At 47.3% G+C, this 23970-nt stretch overlaps 1 protein-coding gene across 3 annotated transcripts in view; it reads left to right on the top strand.

The window, feature by feature from the left end:
• EXTL3 (exostosin like glycosyltransferase 3) overlaps positions 1-23970 on the top strand; it is a 123512-nt gene that overhangs the window by 510 nt on the left and 99032 nt on the right. For 2 of the 3 annotated variants that reach the window (XM_026066970.1, XM_026066968.1), the window contains exon 2: positions 20713-20777. The gene's annotated coding sequence lies outside the window, so the exon portion shown is untranslated. Of the gene's footprint in view, positions 1-18181; positions 18536-20712; positions 20778-23970 lie in introns of all 3 variants that reach the window. The other variant, XM_026066969.1, reaches the window with a different exon arrangement.

Here is a 23970-nt window from a genome sequence, read left to right on the forward strand (position 1 = left end):
CACAGGGTTGGGCCCCCTCATGGCGGGGGGGCTGCGATGGCGCCAGGCGCTGTGGAGGGGCTGCAGCCTTCCCGCCTGTCCCCGTCCCCCTTCCCTCCCTCCCTGCGGCATCTCTAACCCTGCGAGGGGCCGGGGCGAAGCCGAGAGGGGCGCAGGCGGCTCCCGGGCCCCCTCGTCCCATCTCCCCTCTCTGGCTTCGACGGATGCCGCCTCGCGCCTTCCGCTCTGAGGCCAGTTTCGGCACGAGGCCCGGTGCCCGGTCCGGCTTCGCCGGGTCCRGAAAGTGCTGACCCCAATGTGCTTCGTTACCACATCGCCCTGTTGCCCGGTGTCCTGGAGACCTGGCAAAATCCCTKCTGTTTTCCTGTTTTCCTTTTACTCAAAAACATAAGGGTCTTTCCCCGATCAAAAATTTTACTAGCATGGGGCTAACACCTTGCTGCTGACCGCCTGACACCTCCCTATGCTAGTCTTAAACTAAACAAATCGGAGGAGTTGGAAGTGGTTGAAAYGGCATTAAGGATTCGCAAAGATGCTGCAAAACAAAACATCCTCTTTAGATRTGCTGTTCTGTTGCTGTGCATGTTAAAATTCAAACATCGAGAGTCTCACTGACTAGTTACTGGTCTCTGGTCGCCTGTGCATGCGTCTGATAAAATGTGCGTGTTGATGTCCTGATACCTAGCTCGGCTTTAAAATTTCTGGGTTTCAGTGTTGCAAGTCTAGTATCTGTATAAAGAAGATAAAATAACTTTGTTTCCTGAAAGTGGTGTCATGTGCAGGTGATTATTCTCCAGATATTCATGTTTTCGTGAAGGAATCTACATGTATAAGCACCTCAAAGACTGGAGTCTAACACAGCCATTACAAATGTATTTTGCTCAGTGTTTCTGTTGTATTTAAGACAGTACGGTTCTTGGAACAAGGGGTGTGTTTTGTATGTTGTCAGGTTTTATTAAGTAATGACTAATCCTAAACTGGTTTCTATGCAAAGGTAACATCAGTAATGAACCATAGTCTGGTTACGTGGTGTTGGGGAGAGGAAAGTGTCGTTCCCCCCCCCCCCCCGATCCCTTAACCTCATGTACTATTTGAGAGTCCTGTTGTTAAGTGCCACTTTATTCATATATCTATGTTTTGTGGTGTCTCTTTTCCAATTTTCATTTCGGGAAGTAGAGTTTGCGTTGGTTCAGCTCAGTGTTAAGAGATGCTGGAGCAAAGGTCATTGACTGTCTTCATTTGAGCACAAATTCAGCCAAATTTTTCTGGCAGCTCAACTACAGTACAGTACAAGGATGGGTTTTGGCAGTCGTCAAGTCAGAGCAGAAGCAGCAAGCACACACCAAAAAAAACAAATTATTCTTTGAATTGCCTTCGTTTAGGCTATTTCCCAACAATATATGGCAAAATAGGAGGGTTGTTTGTGCACCATTAAGACGGGATGGGAAAGATCACCATCTTCCCTAGAATGTTTGTAGCATGGACCTCTGGGGCTGTTCAGACGAGTTCAATGCTGTTGACGCGTTCCCGGGGCTGGCTTGCCTTTGTGCAGCCAGAGACCATCTTGAGTCTGCTCTCCTTGGCTAGATGTCTTGAAATGCTCTCAGCTTAAGTTGGTAGAGTTTGTCTTTTTTCCTCCTGGCTGTGTGTGTGTATATATATATATATATATACACACATATATATATATATTTTTTTTTCCTATAGTCTCTGCTACCTGATTCTCTCCTTGTTGCTTGACTCCTGTGGCCTCTCCGAGTTCTCTTGCCTGTTTTCCCATGCTCTTCCTCCCCCTTCCCACAGTAATGACCTCACCGGGGTGGGAAATGCAGCGAGCCACATGTGCCAGTTGTTTGAAGCCAAGATCATAGCAGTAAAATGTGAATTGGTTCCCAGTCCAGAGGCAATATTTCTGTTTTGGAAACCCCACAGAAACACCGAACTGGAAAGGACCTCCTGAACTGGGAAGGACCTCCTGATCGTTGAATCCTGTCTCCTCATCAGCCAGATAGTGTTTTCCAGTGATTGCTGTCTTTCTTCTCTACCTGTGATCTGTTCTGTCTAAATACCCCTCTTTGGGGCAGGAACTGAGTGAGCGTTTTGAAACAGTTCCTAGCTCTGGGGTTTTGATCCGGGCTGGATTTTTTTGCTGCAACTAATTAACAAAAGAATCCTAACCCAGATTGGGATTTGTGTGTCCTAACCCGTGCAGCAAGCAAAATACGTGGAGTTTTTGTTTGTTTCCTTATGAAAAAGACAAATAACAGTCATGTGTATATGTAGACATGTGCCATTTCAGTACAGATAAGCTAATATTAGCTCTGCTAATATGCAGCTGTGCAGCAGGGGTAGAATTCACATGAGATTCGGGGAACACAGCCAGCACTTCCAGTGGTCTAATATAACCTACGCTGCTCTCGGCTGTGCTGGCTGAGCGTAAGCTGGTGTGAGTGTGCTTACGGTGCTGCGGTTGCAATTTCGACACGTGCACATAAGCAGAGAGCCCAAAGTGTTGTTCTCGGAGAAGGCTTTAAAGGAGTTTAGTGGTGATAGTCGCGGTTGAGTTTCGCTCCTGCAGCTCAGAGGGCTCTTTGTCAGATGCAGATAAGGTGGGTGTTGGTGGATGTTGCCTGAGAAGAGATGCAAAGCCAGTTTGAGGTTTTGGGGTTTTGTTAGGAAGGAGAAAGACAGACACATGTACGGCTCCATGGCTCACAGCTAATCGATCCCTGGATTGCCTGGGCGTAGGAAGCCTTGAGTGCCGGCTGACCAGGTGAATTGATGTTATTATGCAGCAGTTGCAGGGCCAGTTTTGAAGTGCAAATTGAAATCCCATTTTTGTGAAATCATTGCTATTAGTTAATTGATGTCTGTTACCAGCAAGAGCAGTTCAGAGGACTGACTAATCTATCGCAAATGGATTTGAAAGGACGTTTTGTAGCTCACGCCTAATACTTGACTTGTAGGTAATGTCCAGCAAGATTATAGCAATTTTATGGCAAGTTCCAATATCTTTATTTTTTTAAATTTAGTGTTTGTTTGCTGAGGAAGTTTAAGATATCCAGTGTTTTATAAAACATGTACATGGGTGAGCTGTGCTCCCTCTGCTGGTGTCTGCTCTGCTACCTTTGGTGACTAGCAATCCGATTTCTCAGGGCTACATTGACATAATCAATAACGCTACAAAGCGACCTGTCTCTTGTTGATTAAAGCAAGTGAAGTACAGAAAATCAAGCCTCATAAATTAAGCAAATTAATCTTTTATGTTTGTAGGGGGGGAGGGAACCCTAAAACCCCAAACCAACAGATAATCTGTAGCCACTAATGGATGCGAAGAGGGTTTTTTGAAAGGCGCATGTTTAAATTAGTCTCAGAATTTCTGCCCTTGCAGTCAGTTCCTTAAGTGGTTGGGATCTCACTGCATGGGAATTGGGGGATAATATTTTCTATGCCTCTCCCCCGCCCCCATGAATTTTGGTGCATTTAGAAAAGGTGTGTCATTTTTCTACGGATGCAGTTGACTTCTGGAGAGTAGTCTCATACATGGGATTAACCCGTGAATGCAGAAAAGACCTCTCAAGTTTCTTCTAATACAAATTTCTACTAACACTTTTATTTCCCACTGTACAGGTAACATATTTTTGTTTCTTTTTCTCTGCATAATTTCTAGCTGGTTAGCCTTTTGCCTGCCCTTTTTCATAGAATGCTTTTTTTTTTTTTATGATTCAAAATACTCAAGATATCTTTGCCTCTGACTTTCTTCTTGGGGACGCTGGCAGTGCAGGTAGACGGAGGTTCATTTCCAGTCCTGTTGCATTTTGCTACGAGTGCTGCTGCGCTTTCCTAAGGTGTTATCCTGAGATCTGACTGTGTAGGATGGACTTCCTTGCTGTTTTGTGCTAGCCTTTCTGTGTCACCACATTGCTGAGCTATGTAGTCATCTCAGATCTGTGCCAGTATATTGGTCATCTGTGAATTCATGTGTTTATTTGAAAGCCAAAATGTCATAGAGCAACAAATAAATTGTTCTACGTATGCGTTGCCTTACTTAGGGGACACTTCAATGCAGGTTGAATACTTTCTGACTCCAGTCAAATAGATGATAAATTCAAGCTTGGCATCTTAGTGGGACAGTTGGTTCCTCTGCTTCTGTAAAGACAGTACAACTAAATCTACCATCGTGCTCCATTGCGTTGTCCTGTCAAGACATCTCGATATGAAGATATGCCTTTCTTTTCTCCATCCCTTTATGTGCCTAGGCCCCGTCTTGTGGGTCAGGATTTGAAAGTGATGGAATGAAGAACGTCACTGAATGCGGGGAAGACTTCTTTTTTTTTTTTTTCCCCCCTTGATTAAATGCCTCTGCATCATATGTAACGCAGGCGTGTGTTGGGCTGAAATTTGTACACGTCTTTTTTTTTGTGTTGCTATTATGGGCATGAGGAAGCAATTACCCTGCAGGTCTGTTCTGTGTAGGCACTTAGTGGGAAGCGCTGTGTTCTGGATTGTGTTGGTCGGAGCAGAGTGTGTGCTGTGGAGCGCCGCTGACATGCAGATGAGTCCTGGAAAAGGTTGGCATGAGCATGCTGGAGCTTGTGACGCGAAGAGCTGCCAAACAAGCGGGGAGCCTCAGAGTTGAAAGCAGAGCCTAAATATATAGAGCAGTGGTTTGAGGCTCTGCCCTGTGCGTTTCTTCTGAGGGATCCATAGAGTCTAAGCCAAGCAGGCCTGAATTTGCTATAGGGAGCCTTTGTGTCTGCCGGAAAACTTTTAGGGGTCTGCAAATCGTCAGAGACTTTCGGCCTTTTTTCGAGGTGGAGTAGTAACATCAAAGACCTGATGTCTAACCAGCAGGTGGGCAGGAAGACACGGCAATGTGATACCATCTTCCTCGTTTAGAGGTAATTCACTGACCAGAGACAACACGCAGTACAGATGCCCGTTGACTACCAGGAATGCATTGTACGTCTAATAATACATGCCAGTGAATAGGCTAACATCATCCTCGGATTATTAATAAAGATAGCAGCCCCATAGCAGCTGGTTTAAAAAAAAGAAGAAAAAACAAAAGTCGTTGTTTAGGTAAGGTATTTCTTTCCTTAGGCGTCTCTCCTGGGAAGACCTTGGTACTGGTAAATGAATCTGCCGCCTACCTTGTGCACCTTCATTTTACTGTGGAGACTGGGGAGGAGCGAGCTCTCGGAAAACTAGCCAGAGATGGATGCATTGGAAAGCTGCCACTAATTACTGTGGCGTCTGACAATTAGCTGTTGTTAAGCCTTCCCTCACAAGTTCTCAGTTGTGAATCAAGCAACGAAACCAAGGGCCCGGAGAAAAACAAGAGTGGTCCCTGTAACGGTTTTGTGAAGAAGTCCTGGGTGGTTGTTAATGTTGCTGGTCTTGCTGAAAGCAGAACATAGATGCGCTTGTGGCGCAGCAGGTTTGCAATGGAGCGGGTAGGATTTGATGCACCCGCAAGCTCTTTTAGTCTGTCGCTGATGGGCTGTGCCATGCCCTGCCAATTTTTTTAGGCTTCCCGTCTGTAAAATAGGGCTTAATGCTACCTTATTTCACAGGAAAGCTGTGAATTGGTAACATCTGCACGGTGCCCCTATCGCAGAGTGAATACATTAATGCTGATGTTAATCTCAGAACGGTTAACAGAAATTTAGATTTAATGGAAATAATAATAAAAAGATTCAAAGAAATCATGCTGTTGGTTTCTCACGTTTGCCTCCAGGGTCTTCTGACTTTGTTTTCACTTTGTGGCGGTAATGAATAATACCAAGCCTTTTGCAAGTACTCTCAAGGGTGTAGTTAGTCAAGAGTAAAAATTGAGCTGGAGCTGGCAGGTATCTGAAAGCGTTTGTACAGAAGCTAAAACTTTTTTTTTTTCGGGAGCCAGCCCTACCCTTTCTCTGGAAATGAATTTTACATTGCCAGGACGATGCTGCTCTTGAATAGAAAGGCCAAATTCTGCAATTATTTCTTCCTTGTCAAAGATGATGTTAGGGAAGATGATGCTTTTTGTCTGAGTTGACTGACTGTCTTCTTGAGCGTTCCTGGGCCCAAAGCATCTTCCGGAGCGGTTTATACAAGTACGACCCAGGCTCTGCACCGACTTGCATCCCTGTATAATTCCATTGCCGCGGAAAGGACTGACATGTAATCTCTAGACGGATCTCAAGTCTGTTTTAATATGCATCTCTGATACATAATGCATGCGCAGACACGGAGATCCTTTTGGTTACCCCTGAAAGCAGCTATATCTGGGATGCAAAGTGGCAGCTGTTTGACGAATGTAATAGAGTAGCTTTTATAAAAAGAAGCAAAGTGAATTTCCTCTCCTTAAAACCGATTAAAGCAAAAGCAGCACTGCGAATATTTCTCGCGAGCTTAACGCTGCTTTTCAGGGACGTCTGGCTCGGGTGCTTCGCTGTGCCTATTCTTAGCCTGCTTACCAGAAGCTGTGTGTGTACGGGGCGAATGGTGTGCTAAGTCTTGCTGTGCGTGTGCAATCTGTGCGCTCCTGTGGAGCCTTTCAGGAAGGGATGGGGTTGTAGCTGAGGCTTTCTATTAGCTCCCCTCGCTTTCACACACTTCTGTTACTGCTAGTTCACTGTCTTAAAGATCCTGCATTAAGATATGCCTGTCTGAGCTAACCTGGCTCTCCTAAGATAGGAACTAACAGTGGAAACATGAGCATCTCATTAATCTTGGGAAGAGCTGACAGTGCCCAGGGAGGAGACCCGTTCCCTTGGCAGGGAGCAAGGAGCCTCTATATTTTGATGCTTTGACCCAGCTCTGGTACCTCTCCGGAGCAGAGGCAGAGCTGAATTTTGCTGCCAAGGCGGTGAGGGCAGTATGCTCCGGMCCTTGTTTATCCCTATTGCAAATCTAGAGTCTCTGTTCAGCACCAGCAAGGGTAATTTAGCAAAGCTGTGGGACTTGTTATAAATGAGCCTGCTGAGCGGGCAGGAACGGTTCAGTGTTGTATGTGGCTATGGAGGGCACTAGAAGAGGATGCTCGTTTTTCAGCTCCCGCGTGCTGCTGGGTGAAGCTGAGATTTGTGCTGACACACGCAGTTCCTGTTAGCGGGGACTGGCGTTGCGCTGAAAGAAGAAAATGCCCCGTTTTGAAGGCTGCTTGGCAGCAAGAGAGTGCGAAAGGTGCGTGGTATCGGTGCAAATCTGAGACGGGAGCACTTGTATTGTGCAACTTCTTATTCGGAGGCCTTCTCACTAGGACTTCTGCTCCTCTATTACAAGCAGTGAAATTTCTAATCTCGATTATTTCCCATACATGGCAAGGAACGTCTTCGTTCTGGCCCAAGTTTAGCTGCTGATGAGATCTGTTTTGGGAACAGCGTTATGCAAAAGGAGAGGGGGAGGAAGAGGAAGCAAACAGTTGTGTAGCCTCGTCACTTTGAAGTGCGGTTTTAATGGCTCCCTGGTATTCGTGTCCTAATTATTTAACTGGCAATGTGATCTTTGGGATTGCAATTCTTTCCAAGTAATAACTAGAGCTGTAAAGATATCTTGTTCAAGGGGGAAAAAAAATGAGCATAATTTGCTCTCAGTATTGCATTTTAGCAATTGTTTGCAATGACCTTTTGGAATCTGAGTGAAAATTTGTTTGCTTGGCTTTCTCCCAGGAGCTCRGCTCCTGACTATCTCCATAGCAAACAGAACTGAGATTTTKTTTTTTTTTTTTTAAATTACATTCTGACAGTAAAGCCTATTCTTCTATGTGCCTTACAGTTCTGGGCTTAGCAAAAATGAAAGCTGTCTTTAATAGGACTTCTACACACATAGTTTTCTAGGAAAATAAAATATTTTTTAAGCCAGAATTGCTCATCTGTGGTGTTACTTAAATTTCCTTTTAATCTGAGGAGAAAATTCTCACTGTATTCTTGAATGGCTAAAGGCATGATAAAAGGGCTGTGCTGCCTTTTTGCTATGATTATTTTTTTAAAACTTAACAACCTGGCAAATTGTAATGTGTCTAGGTTGCAGAACCGTACCAGGTTTGAAAAGGTAACCCGAGCAGCTGAAAAATCATCTTTGAATACACATATATCAAAGAAAGCTCCGTGAAACAAGTGTTGAAGAGCAGGTGCTGCAAAACTAGGGTTCTGCCAAGTTTTGAGCAACAAATTTGCACTGACAGAGATCGGCATCTCTTAAGGGAGAATGAGCCCACAAAATGACTGGCCAAGCTGGAACGAGAGGACGGACACTGAAAATATCCCCAGCAGCTCAGTTTGCAGCTGATCTTTCTCTGCCTCTCGGGCTGGCCTCTTAAGGCAGGGTAGTATCTAGGCACTTTAAAATATCTGAGTTATTCGTATGGATGGTAGGAATGAGAGGAAGACTCAAATGAGGCTCARCCACCCATCTCCCTGGGTCCCGATTTGGCTGGAGCAGGGTGAGCAGCAGCGTGTGGGACTTTAGCCCACAAATCACACTGGCTTTTTTCTGCAGGTCATAACCTGGGAAACGTGGGCTTTTCACCCTCGGATCTGAACGGAGAAACCCGAGGGGCACGCTGCCTTTCCTGCTCAATCCGAGATAGGATCTTCCACCGTTTGAACTTGCAAAGCCRCCTAGGTGGGGGCCTCCCTGCTTGCAGGGCTCCTGTGAGGAGTTTGATCCACCCCTTCATGTCGTTGAGGCTGTTAGGAATGAATGATGTTCCTCAAGCTGGGAACGTGAGAATGGTTTAGCTTTTTTTCTTTTCTCCTTAAAAAGAGAGAGAAAGAGGGGAGGGGAAATCCCCTGCAAGCAGATGAGGTAATGCCTAAGCCCTGTGTTTTTACAGCAGCTAATTTGCCTCCAGATAAACCGGGGTTAAATCTGTCAAGCTTTCAACCTCCTGGATTGGGCACAGCTTTGTTTTGTGCGCTTTCAAACCCGTGACACCTATGCGTGTGCACTGCTTTCGGTGTGGTTTGCTTCCCTTTCTGTCCTAAGGAGTTTGTCCTGAGGTGCCAGAAAAGTCCTGTTAATTCGTTACTATAAACCCTGATCAACTTGTGGTTGTTTTTCAGTTTTGCTCAGTGACAGAATTACCAAACCAGAGCAGCTTTCAGTAAGCCGCAGAACTGCGAAGCCGGGTTTCCCCGGGTTTGGATCTCGTGTCTTTGCAGGCATCGTCCTTCCCCAGGCCACAGAGGGAGGAGGCAGCGCGCTCGGCGCCCGGTTCGGGGCTGCGCGGGGCCCGATCCATGAACCAGGCAGGACGGGTAGACGTCAAACTCGCAGTGTGGCCATTCGCTTACRGGAGCAATAATTTATGTCGCTGCCTGGCCGTAGAGTGATATATTAATTTCCACAAAAGATACGGGAACTTTCAGCTCTCCACCAGTATTAAATTTGATTGAAATGGCCACTGACTTCACAAATTACTGAGAGCAGAGCGGAGAGGTGGTTGAAGACCTACTGCAAGTACGCATGTGGTGTTTTCCAAATGAAACAGGCTAAAAAGCAGTATAGAAAATCAAATCTGTAGTAGGAAACTCTTGCTCTGATTTGACTTTCTTCTCGGGCGTTCTGCATCCTGTCTTTGTCTCCTTTTCCCTTTCTTTTAGGGCAGTGGGTTTGTTTGCCGTTGGTTTACTAGGTGTTTGGGGTCTCCTTCCCCAGACCGTTAGGTACAAAACAAGGAACATGCAGTTTTCACACGTGTGACTGTTTTTTGTGAGGAAAGATTTGCCGCTTTGGGCAACTCTGACCTGCGCAAATCTCTGTATCTGCTGACAGGAGGGGACTTACTGTGGTGGGTTCTCCAAGAGGGTGGTTTGGATCAACACCTTTTTTTTTGTTGTTGTTGTTATATATATATTTTTTCCTCCATGTGATGCTCTGCTCTTTGGGATTTTTYCACTGACTTGTTCCTTTAACCTTGAATTTTGGCACCGTTTCCCAGGGCTCACGTAGGCGAAGGACTGTGGCAGCTAGCAGGATGAACTCGTACCACACACAACAGGGTTAGAGAGATCAGAAACATATACTTATGTACAAAACAAGGATTGCTTAGTTTTCACACGTGTAACTTCGCTTCTTGTGAGTGGGATTTACTGCTTTTGGCAGCTCTGACCCATGCATCTGCCTGTGATCACGGAGGAGGAGATGAGATGCTGCCGTGAAAAATTGAAGTGGCAGTTAAAGGCGTTGTTTCTATTTTCTTTAGCTTCTTATATTGAAAAGGGGAGGAAAAAAAATGTTGGTCTTCTAGCTTGGAGCAGCTTGATAGGAAAGTTGACACAATCTGGRGTAAACCTATTTCTTTGCTCTGTCATTAACCAGCTTGGCGTGCTGGGTGGTTTCCGCGGTTGTTCTTCCTCTCCTCTGGGCTGGCAGCAAGCTGCAAAGGAGAYGGTTGCGCTGACACCACGTTTGGTCTGGAGACGTTGCTCTGGAAAACAGTCGCTTTGGGAGAGATCACATCTGCGAAGAGACGCTGCTGACTCACAGCATCGATATCTGCCGAGGATGGGCTGGTTTTAAACAACTGGATTTCAGAGGCTTATAAAGATTGCAGAAGGGTGTGGGAAACTGGAAGGCTGTCCAGCAGTTGACAATTTCTTTTTTTTTCTTTTTTTTTTCTTTTTTTTCCTCCCTCTGGTTCCTGAGGAAAACCAAGGGTAGAAGTTGTAGGCCAGTCTCAATTTATGCTGGAGTTGTGCCTAATCCATTCTGGGTTTGGGTTTTTTTTTTTAATTCTTCACACTTTGCCTGCTGACTTGTCTTTCTGCTCTTTTTATCGCCTTCCCCCTCTTTTGGCCTTATTTTCACATAAGCCCTGTTTCTCAAAATTTCCCAGTTCTCTGCCAGCTCCGGAGCAGCCGGAAGATGGAAGAAAACATCAGCTGCCGTTAAGCTCTGCTCGGAGTTGCATGGTTTTGCAACGGTGACTGGACTTAGCTGGAGCTTCTCTTAGGGACTGAACTGCCCCATAGCCGGTAGCGATGGGATGAGTTGAGAAATCGTGGACTAGGGTGGACAACAGGCCTTTTGTCTGATTGCCTTAGCAACGTCGCTTCTCTGAAAGATGAGATGTCCTCGCTCGCTGCCGAGGAGTCAGTGCTAGCTGCAGCACGGTCTCGGGGAGGCTGGTGTTTCCCACCAAGCAGGCCTGGTGTGGAGAGCTGATCTCAGATACAGTGATCTTCTTTTCCCAGACCTTGGGTTAAATTCTTTCCCTGACCCCCTTTTTTGACAAGAGGTCTCCAGCGAAGAAGTCTGGTTATCTAGTGGCGAGTGTTTGTCCCCCAAATCCAAACCGGTGTGTCTTCCCTTTTCGCATCCTCTGCTATGCCTGCTCATGTGGGCACAATCCCCTGAAATTTATTTAAATTGTAGTCCTTACTTAATTTCTGTCAAATATTGATAGTCAGCAGAGTGAGCTGACAAAGTTGAAATTAATGGTGTGGTTCCAGCTTGTTTGCACCATGTATATAGGTAGTTTCGTTGCAGATGAGTGGTAGAGAAAATGAAGATGTTAACTTGACCCCCTCTCAAGGGAAGGAAAGCAGAGTCCGGGGCTCATAATGACAGTAACGAAAGGCTTGTTGAGAAATGGAGGGGATTGTTTATAAATGCATTATTTGAAGGTAATAAAAACCCTTATCTCTCTAATGAGTGAGGCCTTAAGACAAAATTGAAGAGATGTTGTTAATTTTGTGCTATTACAGATGTCTTGAAATGGTCTCCTGGGCTCTGGTCCATTGCCATGCCCCTGGGATAATCTTTCTTAATCCGTTGCAAATGAGATCCAAAAAATGAGACAATCTGGCTGAGGTTTCAGCGTAGATCAGCAGACACAGTGCTGGTATCTCCTGGCATCGTTTGCTCCACAGAAGCTTTACCCTGTGCTGGGATGAAGAAATTTTAAGAACAGGCAGTAACATCTCTTTCTTTAGGTTGGGGTAACTCTGATAACTCCACGTGTTTTGGGATGCAGGTTGTACGCAGGCAATAACGTCTCGATTGTGGCTTTCGGCTTCTTGCTGAAAACTTTACGCCTACGATTGATCAGTTCTTCACTGATCTTCAGTAGCCCAGAGAACAAATGCGATACAGCAAATTCATTATATGATTGAAACATTTATCGTATTACTGTAAAGGGCATTGATGGCAACGAAGATTCAATACAATCCCCAATCTTTCCATGATGGTATCTGACCGCTCTCTTTTGAGAGTGATGTCTTTTAAAGTAATGGGCATAACTTATACTTGGCACGTGCTTTTTGAGGTGCAGTTCTGGACCCCTGGGAGGTGAATGCATAGCTGTTGTACCATACCGGAAAGTTACAGCTGTATTTAATTTTGCTGCTCACAGGCACTCTTATAGGCAGGCAGGAAGKGTAGAGTAGGAAAGAAGTCTTAATTTAACCTTATAGTTTTTACTTGATTTAAGTAATTTGCAGAGTTGTATGACAAAATCTCCTTGATCTTATTTCTATTAAGACTACAGCAATCTAGAACTGTTATTAATGCTGAAGGGCGTTTTTGCTGCTACATGTGTAGGAGCGAATTACTTGTTGTGTAACTTGATTTGGAAAGATCGCAGTGGAAAGGCTGCTCGGTAATGAGGTGGGCTGTGATTTGCCTCCCCCTCCCCGAACCGCAGAATGAAGTATCACTCTGCAAGATGGGTTCAGGACTGCGAGGCACCTCTCCAACCATGTGCGTTTAACAGGTGCGTGAGCGGTGGTGTGCGGCTGCTCCCCGCTGGAGGGCCCTGGCTGGGGTGGGATGACCTGTTTGCCGATAGTCTTAGCGTCTGGCTGGGATTAGTTGTTCAGCCAGCCAATGCCTGGTTCCTCCTTATAACGCTCTGTCTTTAAGCAATGGTTACGTGACCGGATGCTGAGGAGCATTTCAGGCTCTGGCCTGGCAAATGCAGCTTGTTAATTGAAGTTATGCTGATTGCCAGGGCTGGTGTCAAATGCTTGTGCTGTCTGTCCTCCAAACCGGCTATTAAAGTCTTGCTGGCTTCTCACTGATCGCGGCTAACGCAGTCTGCCTCTGCCGCCCGCCCTGTTAGACGGCGACGGTGGTTCATCCGCCAAGCGGCGGCTGCTGGCGCGCGCGGTTGTCACCTGCGGCCGCTSCTCTGGCCGCGATGGGCTCTTCCGTCGTCGCCCCGAGAGCTTTGCTAGTTGGAAGTGACCGTCGAAGGGGCTGGATTTACTGTTTGGTGTCASGAGGAAGCTCTCTGCCCGCGTGTGCGTTTCAGCCGGCTGCAGGAGGTTAGCAGCTTTGCCTGTCTTGATCAGAGAGATCTCCAGATAATCTGGCAAATCTCTTGATGATGAGGGTGGGAAACGATGCGCTTTGACTTTCAGATGTGCTCCTGTGAGGTCTCCGATTGCCAGTACCTGGCTGTGTTTGGCATCCTTAATTTCCAAATTACGGACAGAGGGTGTAACTGCTTACACCTGCAACGTGCACAACTGTTGTGCAGACGGGCAGATTATTAATAATGTTTCAGTGGAGATCCTGGCCAAGTGAAAGGACTTGACATCTATACACACATGGAGACAGCAGAGTCTTGTCTCAGTTCAGTGCTGTACTGGGATTTCCTTAATCTGTTCCGTGCTTTATCTGCAAGTGCTGATTTCCTCCTGCCCGCTTCGTCTTCAGAACTACTGTAAAGCCTGAAAACACTAGGAAAAATTAGGCAGAGCATCCAGGCAGAAGGCTTTGGGGAGTTCTTTTGAACTAAATCCCTTAAACACCTTTTCCTTTTCCCCCTTAAGAAGTTGTAGGCAGCCTGGAACCCCCTTTTTTTTTCCTCCTTTGAGTACATACGCTCTTTTGGTTACAGGCTGACTGGCAGATATGCAGAGGATTAGGAAATGGTTTCACAACCCCCCGAAGTTGTCATAAGCTGAAAAAAGGTCCTGTGGTCTCTCTGTCCTGGCTGTGCGGTAGACCAGACTGGGGACTGATTGGATCGAATCCAAGGTGTTTTTTGTTTGCTGGGTTAGCTCTAACCTCAGTTCACTGTGCAGACACACCACGCTTCTGCTGGAACAAGGAGGAGGAGGAGAGCAGAGATGACGGGAGGCAGGAGCACTCCTGAAGGCAGTGCCGGCTTAAGTTGGTTTGAAGTGCTGATGAACTGATGGGGTTAGCTTCTCCTCTGTTTAAGGTGAGGACAGCATTTGAGTGGGAGACACTTCGGCTGGGATTCTTTTATACAGATGTAGCTGTCTACAGCTAAGCAGTTTCCTATTTTTTTTCTTTCGTTCTTTTTCCTCCCTCTTGAGGTTTGCTTTTACAGTCAGTGGAGAAAAAACGGATGTTTCTAAAGCACAGTTCATCTTGTCCTAAGTAGACATCTTGAACCAATCAAGTGTTACGTGCCCTAGAAGTGCCTGCTTCTTTCGCTAGCTATAGAGAGAGCCAAGCCAGCTAGCTTAGATGTAACGTCCATGTTGCTTACATCTAGAATTGGGTGGCTTGAATCCCACCCCTGGGGCTCATTGGGTTGGCAGAGCAGGACCAGAGGGGATGTCGCTGAAGAGAAAGAAAAGCGTTTGGAAGTGGGATGGTCCCGAAGAGGGAGAACCGAAAGGCTGGAGTCTTTGATCGTGGCCAAGCGTGACATACATCTCATTGAATGAAAACTGCCCTATTCAAGGCCAAGCCTTGGGTCCTGGTTGACTTGGGAGGCTGTATAAGCTCCTCTTAGTTGCAGCTTTCCCCTTCTCAGCAGAGGGAAGAGGAGATGTGATCACTGGATATGGTTCCACCATCGGGTTGGAAGGATGTTTCTCTTGCATCCTGGCCATTTTAATGAGAGTCACCATGTGCGCTAACTGCAGGTGTTTTTTTTTWAAAAAATACCTATGGAGAAAGGCAAAGGGCTTTTTCCCCTCTCTTGGCTCTGGTAGGACTGGCCATTTCTTTAGCCCAGATCCATCYACGCGGGAACGTGCAGCTCCATGGGGAGATGTACCAGCAGCAAGCTCCAAGGGGGACTTACCGCGCCGGCAAAGGGGAGAGCAAGGTAACATAAAGGGKTTTTTCCCACCGCTTCTCCCATCTGTGGTCAGATGTGCGTAGCTGGAGGAAACAGCGCTGAAAACAACCAAAGAGCTTTTTGTTTTAACTCTCCAACTTGAGCCTAGGTCACACAAAGCAAACCCTCGGAGCCCGGGAAGGCGGTTTTGTGGAGGAGTAAAGCTCATTGTCCGCTGCGGTGTTCAGACCCTTGGGAAATTGCGACCATTGTTTGGGCTGTTATCGCTCAATAAAAGCTTTTGCGTTTCCTCATTCAGCGTCCTGAAAATCTGCTTCTGCGCTTTTAAAAATAACCCAGCGTGAGCCGCAATTGGGAGCATTCACRGAGGAAATTCTTCAGCAGTTTAAAACAAAGTGAGTGGGGGGGGGGGAAAGCCCTCCTTGAAGTGCTTTGACTTGTCGGGAAGAGCGATTGCGCTGGAGTCTGGTTTCCGCTATCTGGAGGAAGCGCCGGTGGGGCGAGAGCCCCGTGCTCCAGCCGAAGGCTCGCTTGCTGGCAGCCTCGGAGGGGCTCAGGGCCGGTGCAATCCCGCCAGGAGCTGGGGCTTGCACCCACCACCGTGAGTGCGTCCTCTTGGGACAGACCAAATGGTGCTGCTCTCCTGGAGGAGTATTTTTTTTGGGCCATCGTATGCACTGCATTCACTGATGGGGTTGACGTGTTTTGTGCTTGATGCAAAAGAGAAAAAAGAGTTTTCCAGGGTTTTCTTCCTACTTATTTGTAACAGAGGCCGTTTCAGGAAAGGTAATTCGTGCGAGCCGAAACTTGGCCTTCGCCCAAAGGATGTGCAACCTTTTGGGTGCCGCCGCCTTGGGGCGCGAGTTCAGCCCTGGCTTCTGGGCGCTGCCTCAGGGCAAGCATTGGCGCCAGATGCAGTGGGAATATTTATGCTGCRTATTTCTTAGGCTCTGGCTCTGACTACGAGGAGGAAAGTATTCAGGTTTTGGGTTGCCCTTTTGATTTATTTCTTTTTCCCCCTGCAGTGAGCAGCGCAGTTCGTGCTGTTGAAATGTCCTGGCCAGCAGCTGCTGCCCACGTACAGCACAGAAACGTGTGTTTAGCGGCCCGGAGGCATGTTTGCTCTGGATGCGCCCTCGTTGCCTTCTGCGCGAGTGTCCGCACGTACGGCTGGACTTTAAGCTTTGCTCCTCTTTGCCGCTGAGCGGTGGAAGCGTCGTTTACATTAGTAATTTGTGCTCGGTGCAGGCCAGGATGTGTCCGTTGACACTTGGAAATAGGTTTTGAAGTAAGTTTTTGCTTGGAGCTGTGCGTTGCTTGGAGGCCACMGGGTGAGGAAGGAGCTGCCTGGGGTGACGCTGGGCTGCAGCAGAGCAGTAGAAGACACCTGGCAGTTGGGAGGCCGAAGGCTGGGGTCTGGGCTCAGTTTCCCCAYGGAGATCATAAATGGATTTTGGCAGGTTATTCCTCTTCCATGCCTCAGTTTATCCACTGGAAAATGAATACAGCCTGACTTGCCTTTTCCTTGCAGCGAACGGCTTGCAAACTCGTCTGACTCCATGTGATGAAGTCAGAAAACCAACCAAGCAATACACGCGTTGGAGAAACGCCTTGGCAGGGGTCTGCAAGGTGTGGTGAGGTCCAGCACGAGAGCGCTGTGGAAAGCCTTGTGTTTGCTTTCAAGCCGTGTCCAAGCAAGCGTTGAGATGCCTTAGGTAGGGCGTGAAGCAGTAGCTGGACGCCGTGCCTGCAGACAGTGCTGAAAGCACACTCTTTTCCTTAAAAAGAAGCATAGAAAGGGTTTGTGAGTATCTGCACGTTCATTAGCAGCACGCAAGAGTTATTTTTTTCCTCTTTTTTCCCCCCCTCTTTCTCTCTTCTTTTAGTATCTGCGATACGCRCAGACATATGTTGCGTAAGAGGATGGGAGAAAGGCATAGTCCTGCAGTAGCTAAAGCCTGTCACTCCCTCGCACTGATTGATGGCACTTGCAATTTTTTAAGTCCTCACGTGCGTCGTTAGAATGATTTCTGTGCCTGTTTTTAGAGAATCTGCTGCATCTATTTTAGCTGATATCCACATGACTTGTCCAGAACCATATGTTAAGAATATAACTGCTTTTTTTTTTTTTCCCTTTAGCATTTGTGTCTAAATATATCTAATAAAAATGCAGACTGGAACTCTTTAAAGAGGCGATAAGTCATTCCTGCTTCTCTTCTTTTTAAGACAAAACCACCTCACGCACTGGCTTCTTTTTGCGCGCACTTCTGCTTTGCGTTTCTACACGTTTGTCATAGCATGAAGGCGCTCACAAAAGGCAGGAAGAAAAGACTGCACTGAACCGACCGCCTTGGCTTGCGCAGACCCGGACTCTCRCAAGGGGAAAACCCTCAGCTTTGGCTGGGGCAAGTGCAGGCTGCAAGTGCAGATGATGGAAAGCGTGTTTTATATATGCTGCTGCGCAAATTCAGCGCGGTCTTGAATATCAGAGTGAAGACGTGGAGCCGTCAGGAAGCTGTTTGCAAGTGGAAATACTTCCAATTTTCTTCCATCCCCTTGCAAAATCCCTTCACGCGAGGGTTTGCGTGGTCGTCTGACGTTTCTGCCGCCCTGGGGGAAATCTTTTTATTGCTAGCGCCTAACTTCTGGCCTCGGTCGGTGGCTGAGGTCACATGCAGCAACGTGCGAGCGGTGGCAGAGGCAGCAGCAGCGCTGCTGGGCCCTGGCGCAGGGCTCTGCTGCTTCCAGGAGGAAATAGCTTTGCTCCAGAAACAGCTCTGGTTTTCAAGCCCGTCTTAGCCGTGACCAGCAAATGCACCGCGGTTGCGGTTTGACAGCTGAAGGCAGCGTACGCCTGCTAAATCAGATTACGTTGCGCGCGGCGGCTGCGTGTGAAATCCCCGGTGGCCGTGTGGCACTGGTTGCACAACGTGTCTTTCCGGAGCGGCGCGGTCGGCTTTCTAAGCTCCCGCGCCCGGGGGCTGGTTCACGTCCCAGCGCTGCCGCTCCGCCAGGACGTCCGTTGGCGGGTCGCGCTGCAAACCCCCCCCCCCCCCGCTGAAGTGGCCGAGGGGGTGAAGGAAAGGAAGGGGATTYTCCTTTTTTCACCCGCTCGCGGGTTGACGCTACAGTAGTTGGTTCAGTGACAAGCCGCCGTATCTTGGGACCTTGATCTCCTTTCGCCAGGGAAGAGCCGTTGTGTGGCTGTGCTCCGACGCTTGCTTCACCCGGCTGGAGGAAGAGGAGGAGGGATTCTCAGCAGTCCCAAGCTGGGATCAAAGATGGAGAGCCAGCGTTTTGGTGCAGAAAACAGCAGATCTGTGAGTCACGGCTTAACCCCGAGGCATGCCAAAGCAGCCATGGAGAGAGAGGAGCTGCGTTCTCAGAAATGCCCGTCCGCATGAAGAATTTCTGATGGAAAGTAGACAGCGTTGTGGATTTTTTTTTTGGACTTCAATGACCTCTTTCAGCGGGCGGTCAAACCCTACTAATCAGATTTAGCGAGGCCTCGCGTAAGAAGAGGTGCTTTATTTGCAGACGGTACGTTCGCTCCCGGGCATCGAAGCGCCACGATAAATTATTTAACGGTAGCTGTACCAAGCAGCGAGCTGGCTCGTCCCGCCGCTTCCCAGCTCCGCGCTGGCTCATTCGCCAAACCCGGCCGTTTGCAGAAGCGCTCTCTCAGTTATTAACGTTAATTAACGGGGTTCTGCTCGATGAATATTCCTGTAGCAAGCGCTTGCAAAACATACACAGCATTAAGCTCTTCGCCCGTGTAACGAGTATGCGTGTAGCTATATCGTTAATTAGGCGTGCACCCCCGAGGAYGCGTTCCCCCCCGTGGGAGCAGCGGCTTTGGTGTTCAGCTGCTCGCGGTGGGTAGAGCAAGTCTCCTCGGAGAGCCGCGTGCGGGCTCGGGCCGCRGATGGGTTGTCAGGAAGATTTGCGGCCTTCGTTTGACTCGTTAGCTTCTCCTCCGTGCCCGCTGCTTGCGAAACGGCCCTGTTTCTAATATTGGCTATTTTCAGATCTGCCCTTAGCGCCTTGTTTCCGGACAAAGTGCCTGCTCGATGCCTTCTCCAGATGGGGAGCAGGATTTGTGCGTTCTTCGGAAAAAAAGCTTTTCCGGTACAAGAACGGAGCTCCTCGTGCTGACGGCAGCTTTCTGGCTCTGCCTCCTAATAACAGCCCGCTAACAACACCCCCTGCCTCCGCCTGTAGCAAACAACCCTATTCCAAAGAGAAAATTTCCCCGGAAAATGTGGCAGTGCTGTTTGTTCTGCAAAGTCCAATAGGGACTTTCATGGCTCTGATTTAATATCCTTGCTGACRGGATGTTCCCGTTGCAGGCGAAACATCCCGGCGAGATGTCCTCTCTCTACAGCTGGTGGAAGAACTTTTTCCCCGCTTGTTTTAGCACCCAGGGCCATAGAATGGGAGAGGGTAGAACTTTACTGTATAGGTAAATAATACCGTGCTAAATGAAAAGCAAGTTAGGCTCTCATTTTTGTATGAGTTCAGGACGAAAAAGCAGCGTGAGATCAGCAGGTCTTCCCAGCACGAGGAGAGATGTTCTCTCAAACAGTTATGCTTTGTCCCCGGCTTGAAATTTTCGGTATCATCCAGAAAACTCTTGGTTTTACTGTTTGATTATAATTTGCATTTAGATTGGCTGCCCGAAGGGGAGTCACTTGCAAGGGGAAACGGGGCTGTATGGCTCGAGCCTCACGCAGATCCGACTGCGAGTAATGGCATTTACATAAAAACCATTAACTCCGTTATTGATAAACATGAAAGGCATCCATTTCGTTTAATTTTCTGATGAGGAGGCCTTAATATAAGCACACTATAGCACTGCGGTAGTAACATTTCTGTCCCCCTTTCCTCCCTACTGACCCCTTGCTGCTTTATGGACAAGTTGTGATTGGGGTTTTGTTGGTAGTAGAGAGATGCAGAGTTATTTCTATTCCAATTTACTGAAGTAGCCAGTTGTCTTGCTACGTGGCAGGGAATTATTTAATGCTCATCTTAAGAGGTGTCCCTATTAATTGAACAGGGATTTAATGCCTCCCTGAAGCATAGCTGGGCTATGTGTGATGTATATTAACATGTATGCCTAGTGGCGTTTTTTCCTTTGCATCACAGCGTCATCCTCTGGGTAATCTTTTGCTTAATCAAAATGGGTTTAAGCAGAAGTTGAGTGGCTCCTTGTGAAGGGATAAGCTTTGAAACAACAAAACTGTTAAAGGAACGTCTTTCGTGCGCACCAGATCATGGCCCGTCTAATCCTTCAGGACTGTGTCTTGGTACAGTAATTCCTGTCCACAGTGGCCAGCATGGAAAACTTTGGTTCACTGCTCTCTGTGTCCTGCACTTGCCCACGCATGTAGCGGTGCATTGGTTTCCCGATGAGGCGCGAGGCACTGTCTCCGTAGGAGCTGMTTCTGTGCAGCTCTTGGTGCAACTTTCTTATATAAATATCTCACTTTCCTCAGGGGATGGACTGGGACTGACGTTCCCGAGAGCCTCCTGAGGCAGCCGGTTCCTGAGCTGATTCCAAGCACAACAGCGTTTGTTTAAGAGACTTTTTGCTTCGAGCTTTGCCAGCTCCTTCAGTTCTTGACCTTGGCGGAGGTGCTTCTTGGGGGGCTTGTTTTGTTTTTCATTGTTGTTGCTTTGTATATACTTACTGCTTTTTCTTCTTTTCTCTCTGATAGGCTCCAGACAAATGAGTAGAGCTGGGTGCAGAAGAGGGACGGATTCCAACTGATCACCTCATTCAGTAAGTAATTTCACAGCATTTCAAGGACGAGACTTTCTGTGGTGCCTAATGTTGGTTTAAAATTGACTTCGGTRGGGAGCAGCATTAAGCCTGCGTGCTTGGACAACACTATCCTAGAAATACAAGCTCCCTTGACTTAACTCTTGTTTTGCTTTGGGAGAAGCGGATGTTGAGTGCTTCAGTTCCTTTCATCTGCAGTGGTTCCTTTTGCTTGCGTCCCGCTTGCGGTCGGTGTGCCCGTTTTAGCAGACTGCAGAAGTGGTGCAGCTCTGCCTGGTACCTGCTCGAGGCTGCAGGGAATCCACACTAAAGGCATTGCTGCATAATTTAGCAATGTGTCACACGCAGCTTCCTGTGCTGAAGAGCAGGGGAGGCCCTGGGGTTAGAAGAGCAAAGGTTCACCTCCTCTATCCCAGCCTGGAGTAGATGTTGAGCTTGTTGAGGAGGGAGAAGGATGAGGGACCTTCCGTGGCGAACRTAGGTGTTGCTTGTAGAGGCATGCTGTAAAATCGGGCAAAGGAGGAAATGCATTTGGCTTTGCTCGTGACCTSGTAAGAGGAGAAGAGAGAAGAACTAGAAAGTGTTGTCTAGGCCATGGTAAGGATGGCAGGTTTTTTTCTGAAGAAAAAATCATTATTTCATGGGGAGTTTTTACACATTAAAATATCTTGCATGCATACTAATGGGCAGTAATAACCAGCCTGCGCTTTATGAGGTGTCTGGAGATATTTTAAACCTGCTTCTGCGAGGGACTTTAGCTAATAAATACTGGTTAATTGGAACATCTTGACCCATCTGGTGCAGTGGCAGAGCCAGGCTGAAATGGTTAACTGCTTACTGTAGGCGTCTGGAAGCGGGGAGGACACTCTGCTTTTTAAAATGGAGGCGTAGGCACAGCAGGTGAGTGTGGGAGCGGCACTGATYGACTGAGACCACTGCACAATTAAGTTTATTGTAAGCGTCCTAACAGGCAGCTCCCCTAGGGATAACATGGGATGATGAATTTTAAAACTGAGGGCGTTCGTTAACAAAGGACAAGGACAAAATAATACACTTCAAGACTGGAGTGTGTCAGCAGGTTGGTTTGAATACATCCTGGGAGAAGGGCGGAGAATTCGCCTGCTTCTCTGCAAAAAGGGGGAAATGAGGCTTGTTTATTTGTGGCTTCTTAACTTTACTTATGTATTTGACCAGTATAACCTGACATGCCAAACATCCTTGGTTCAGATGTTCAATCCCTACGTATTGCAGCGTTGACTTAGCCTGTTAGACCGCTGGATTCAGGACGGTCTTTTTGCCTGACTTCTGTAGTGTGCTAAACACCGTGGGGACTCTCTCCTCAGCTGGAACTTAGCTACTATAACAACCATGATGATGAGTAATAAAACTGGAAGTAGCAGGGAGGTCATGTGAAGAACAAATGATGCTCTTATTGACCAACGGTGCCATCATGCCACAGCCTTAATCGACAGATCTAATCCCGATGTGTGTTTAGAGTCAGATCTGCTGACTTTGGTAGCTAAAATAAGTCGATACCATTGAATTATCTTTCTCCTTGCACATCTTAAGCAGAACGTAGTAAGCTACAGCCTGACAGCTGTGCAGTCCGCAGAAGGCCACAGGGCTGTGTTGGCTTCCCTGAGGGTGTAATTTGGCCTGCAGAACACTTACTGCAGCTGGTGGTGTCTGCAGCAGGCTCAGCATTGACCTTCAGCACCCGAGCTGCGTTTGCAGGCTTGGTAGCTGGAGGAATGAACATAGGAGACCAGGATTTCAGGTTTGGAGTTCCTTTGCGAAGCAGAAGATTGTGATTAAAGCAAGAAGACTGCGTATATGAATTTAGATCAGTAGGAGATAGCTGAGCGAGGGGCTGCTCTTCGCAGAGAGCTGGAACGGTGGTGAGATGCTAGAAACAAGGTCTGTTTGTGATTGTCATAGTGCAGGATGAGAAAATAACCTATTTCAAGGGGATCTTTAACAAGTCATTCTTGGCACTAAATGTGGCACTAAATGCCTAAATAACTGGACTGATACTAGAATATGAAGGTATTTTGGGGAGACTTCTTCAAGCATCACCTGAGGCTTTCTGGCTTGGCAGCAAAGCTATTCTTTCCAGAAGATCCCACAGCCTTTTCCCCCTYGTGATGGATATATATGTGGTTGTGTGAAGGGGGAAGAGCCTGCAGGCAACATGGGTCATGCCTTGCCATCTGCTCATCTACTCCATGAGTTCCTCTCCGACTGCCCTAGCGACTTTGTAACAGCCTGGAAGAAGAAAGCTTTGCAGGAACTGCTTCATTAATGACAAAGATAGGTTGCTACTGCTTTATTAAGTTAAAATTCCCTCAGAATACAGCAAACGAGCACCTGAATTGTGGGAGGCCAAAGGTTCATCCTGTCTGCAGCAGTGGCCGGTTCAAACGGCCTTGGGAAAAGTACTGGAACAGGGTGACTTTTCCTGGCTGTGTTACTTCTCCAGAGGGAAAGAAGCCTCCAGTGGTTGGCAGCTGAGGTGCTCTCTGAGCCAGGGAAGGTATTTTTGTAATTAACAGCCCTGGGATTTTTCTTTCATCTATTTATTAAGTTGCCTTTTGAACCCACATATGATTTTGGCCTCTGTCCTGCCGCAAGGCATTTCACAGTTTAACTATAACTTTGTGTGATGAACCACCTCCTTTTGGTCACTTTGAACCTGCTGCCAACTAGTTTAATTTAATAAACTCCTGCGTAGTGAATTGTTGGTATGTTTGCCTATTCCGTGCTATTTTGAGTTTTGTAGATCCCTGCCATGGCCCCGTCAGTCTCTTTTTCAGACTGAAAAGTCCTAATCTAATTTAACTCTGGTTCTGCTTGCAGAAGGTGCTCCCTATCTTTGACTGTCCTCTTTCCTTTTGACATGAGCTTATGGTCATGGTGCAGGTCTGGTTTTCCTCTTCTTGAATGCTCTTAAAGACCTACTTCAAAGAAGGTTGAAAGAGCCATTAAGTATCTGAGGGCCTGTCCTCTTGTTTCGGTCCTTAACTGTATTTATCACCCTGGAAAAGAAACTAGGAGTTTTGTGTGGACCACAGGACACTTTCTTTAAATAAGCAGAAGTTTACATGTCTAATCTAAATTTCCTATCAGGAAAGCTATGAATAAACCTGATGCATTCCAGTGCGTTGAATCACCAGGACAATGTAGTATTGAACAG

This window comes from Apteryx rowi, unplaced genomic scaffold (genome assembly GCF_003343035.1).
Source record: "Apteryx rowi isolate R43461 unplaced genomic scaffold, aptRow1 scaffold_251, whole genome shotgun sequence".
Classification (NCBI taxonomy): Eukaryota; Metazoa; Chordata; class Aves; order Apterygiformes; family Apterygidae; genus Apteryx; species Apteryx rowi.